Consider the following 4,061-nt stretch of genomic DNA (forward strand, 5'->3'; position numbering starts at 1 on the left):
TACCCCCTCCCTCTGTTCCCCAAAAGCGGCCAAACCCTCCCTGGTGTCCTGTCCTTCACTCGACAGCCCATCCCCTCCCTCTACCAAGGGCGTCGAGTGATAGGTTCAGGCACCAGGACCCCTCCCTTGGTGGCCCTTATTGGTCCCCCTACCTGCCCAATTCCCTGATCCCCACACCCTCCTGTATCCCCATTGGCTGGCGGGCAAACCCCTCCCTGGTTTCCTCCCTCCTTTATAATACCCTGAAGACTGTATTTTGGGATCTTCAGCTGGATGGATTCTCTCAGTTTGGGCTGTTGTTTGAGCTCCAGAATAAACCTGGACTTTGCCCCCAACTAGAGTCCACTCTCCTTCTTCTACCAACATCGTGCTAGTGTCTTGTCTGAAAGGTGAAAACTTTAGCTGTTCTCCCAACCTCCCGAGGAACAGGAGAGTGTCCCTCACTGCCCGCAGTGCCAGAGCAAACCAGGGTGACTCCGAGCACACACTCAGAGAGGCACTGCGACACTGGGAAAGGCCAGATCCTGCTCCAGCTGCTTGGTTTTTTACCAAAGTTTTAGGTTTCATCGAACTACTCTGAGCTAAGCCCCATCAAAGATGCCTTTATCAGTACTGAGATTATCTACAAAGGGGTGAATGCAGGACCAGCCAAGTGGGATCCTATGGACCTCATAGGAGAACAAATGGCTGGGGCCAGAGATCTACCCCATGTAAATCCTGGGGCTCTACTGGTTTGAATGGTGCCAGGTCAATTATGTGAGGTTCAGCTGGTAATCCAGACAATTCCTTACTGAGGTGAAGGTGGGCAAGCCCCCTTCCCTCAGTCAATTTTCAGCATCACCATTCGAAAATCCTCCCCAGAGTAAACAGTAAAGTCACCCCAAACAAAAGAAATGAAGCACTGTGGGTTTTTTTTTTCTCTAACAGGACCAAAGAGGAAATTCCTCTGAAGCCCAGAGAAATTTCTGAGTACTGTGTTTCTCACCCTTTTCAAACTGTTGTCTCTACACCAGCCTGGGAGCCCCAGTGCTGGATGCCTGGGGCAGCACCCTCTCCCCCTATCCAGATAGTATCATGTCCTTAGGATGTGTCTACACTCCCAGGTGGAGCTGGTTAGACAGAATAGTCCTTTCCTTAGGCCTGGCTAAGTCTGGAGGCCTGGGCGTGAGACAGAAAGTAGGCACTGTTCCTTATCATACAAGGGAGATTATGCAAGAATGTCCTGTAATGAGGATAAGGAAGGTGCTTTGAATAGGTATGTGGGGTTGGCTTTCGGTACCTTCTGGCAGCAGCAGGGCTCTTGCAGCATGGACCAGCCCTGGTTTCCAGTGCCAGATGAAGTGGGGCAACCAGCTGCCCCACACCAACCTTCCTCAACCAAATTATCAGTTCAGCTTCTTTCACAAAAAAAAAACCACAAAATTTGAGAACATCAATGAAGGTACCATCACCAGGGTCTAAAACTCAAAATCTTTATCTGCTGCTGTTACTTCATCCTCCTTTCTGATTGCTGGCTCGCGTGCATGGGAATGCAACGTGTATGGTTTCATTTTCTTAATTGCAATCATCCTGCAGACCACCTTCAGACATGCTGGGGACCACCAGTAGTGCAGGGACCGCACGTGAAGAAGCCCTGCCCTGGGAGACCCATCCCACCTTCCCTGATGTGGTTAAAATGCCATTCCAGATTGTGGTGCCTGCAAGGATTTAACGATGTTGTCGGCCCAGAGAAGAGCCGGGGACTATGCCCTGTGCCTGAGAAAGCAGGACTGAGCTTCAGCAGTGTAGGAGGGCAGCTGTAAGAGACCAGGATATCTACAGCGGTGGTAAAGTTCCTTTCATAGCCTACCCCATCTCTTTCACATGCAAGTGCAGCTTTGGAGCGTCTGGACCGAGCTCTTTCTGTTCTGAAGCCTTCACTGGCTATTAATACTTGGGGAATCTGTGAAGTAGGCAAACACGGTTTTGATGAGTGTGGGAAAAAGAAAGGCGTTACCACGTATGAGTGAACTTCAGTTTCGCTCATGTGCTGAATTAGTCAGTGCCTTCAAGTAAATTCCAAGCGCTGGTCTAGCTATTAAATGACTTCTTGAAGAGCTAAGTGCTCCGTTTTTAGCCTCTACTGGAGAAAAACTAAATTTAAACAATAATATTTGAATCAGAACTAATGCAAAGGCTTCGGGGTTGGGTTTTTTGGTGTGTTGTTTTGGGGTGGTTTTTTTTGCATTTTTCAACATTTTTACCTCTCCCAGAAAGAAAAAGTAACCAGTAGTCAGCACATGGCAGTTGCTGGCTGGAGAAATCCAGGTTGCTTGTCATGCCCATGAATGTGATGTCTGAGTCAGGAAACCTCACTGAGCTGTTGCAGCCCCAGAGGAACGTGATGGGATAATTGCATCACCAAAGGACCAGAAGTACCTGGTGAAGAGGGTCAAGACACAAGCTCCGGTGGCTGAGAAATTCAGTGGAAGACTTGCTCAATTTGAACATTTAGTGAAGGGAAAGGAGGTATGAGTGCTGGATCATCAACACTGACATCTCAAGAATTCATGTTTTACTTCCTACCCTGGAGGAGTGGTTCCTCCTGCAACCTTTCCAACCGAATTATCACTTTTCTGCTGCTTCCCCCTCTAACACAGCGGCTGTGAGAAGTGCTGTCTGCAGGTGGCAAAAAACAGAGTTGTTTTTTCCATCAGTTCACTGTTAATGGTGTCCTGGCTTGAAGAAAGCCGAGTTTGGCTGAAATGGAAATGACAGAAGGGGCAGGAAAAAAAAAGATTACAGAAATTTAGACAAAGCAGGTGCATGGATTGCATGTCTATCCTTTCTGCAAACACGGAGGCTGCGTGGGCTAGATCCAGCAAAGTGTCCCAGCTGTAATACAAGCACTTTGACAAGCACACATTAAAACATAGCCAGGCTTTCCACTAACACTAAGGCAAACACAGCCCACTGGGATTAGCATCTGTGCAGAGGTTACAATCCTTCCACATTGCTTTTCAGTGCATTAGGCTGAAAAACATGCTCAAGGATGCTCACGTGCACAGGAGATTGTTGATATTTGTGCTGAAAATCCATTCAAATTCAGAAATTACAGCTAACATGAAGCCTACTTGATCCTCTTAAGGCCGTGACCTGATTGTGGAAACATTTCTCTTTGTTTGTTTTTCTAAAATGCAAAGAAACAGGGCAGAGGCTTGACTGAAGATGGATTCAGGCTTGCTAGGAGACCTGAAGGTGTTCCCCAGTTGCATTGCCCATCAATTTTTAATGCCTCCATTTCCCCTCTGGCTCACAATGGACAAAAGCTCCCCTAGTCAGGATATTCTCTGATTCTGTGGTGCCCAAGAGCATCAGCCAAACTGGTATGAATTTACACTCCCGGCCAAGAAGCAACACTCCCAGGCACAGCAGCCCTTCAGCCTCACCCATGCAAGAGGGATGAAGCTGGGTTTGACAGCACTTCTGAGGGAATGTGGTGGAGCCTCATGCTGTTGGCCCTTTTTCTTCTGCCAGAGCTGTCAAGCTGAGGTTGTGCTCGGGTGCTACAATTTGCCATGTGACATTTCAGATGGGAAGCAAAAGAATGGCTGTGCCAACCACCACTCTCAGGTTCTCTGCTAAATAAAAACCAGATTCCTGACATTTGCTGTGTCTGAGAGAAAGGCGGGTCTGTAATTTTTACAAACAATAAAGGATGCAGAAAAACAAAATATTCCCTCAGAGCCAAGTGCAGTTCCCCTTCGTGCCTGGGAATCCCCGTGGAAGGGAAATGCTGTTCTAACAAGAAAAGATTTGACCAAGAATACCCAACCAAATGCAGCAACTGCAACATTTTTCTTTGTATTTGTTTGTTTGTTTGTTTCAGTTCTCAGATTTTTTTGGGTTTTAAAGAAAGCAGTCACGGGCAGACTTCTCCATGTGTCCCACCATCACCAGTGTTAGCAGAAGGACCTCTGCCCCCCAGAGCTTTCCCTGGGCTTCGGCAGACTGATTTTAGCACCACCAAAAAGTCACACTCTGAGTTTTTCATTAAAAAAAAGTCAATGTGAAAACCAGAT

This window comes from Fringilla coelebs, assembly GCF_963513975.1.
Source record: "Fringilla coelebs genome assembly, chromosome: 1".
Classification (NCBI taxonomy): Eukaryota; Metazoa; Chordata; class Aves; order Passeriformes; family Fringillidae; genus Fringilla; species Fringilla coelebs.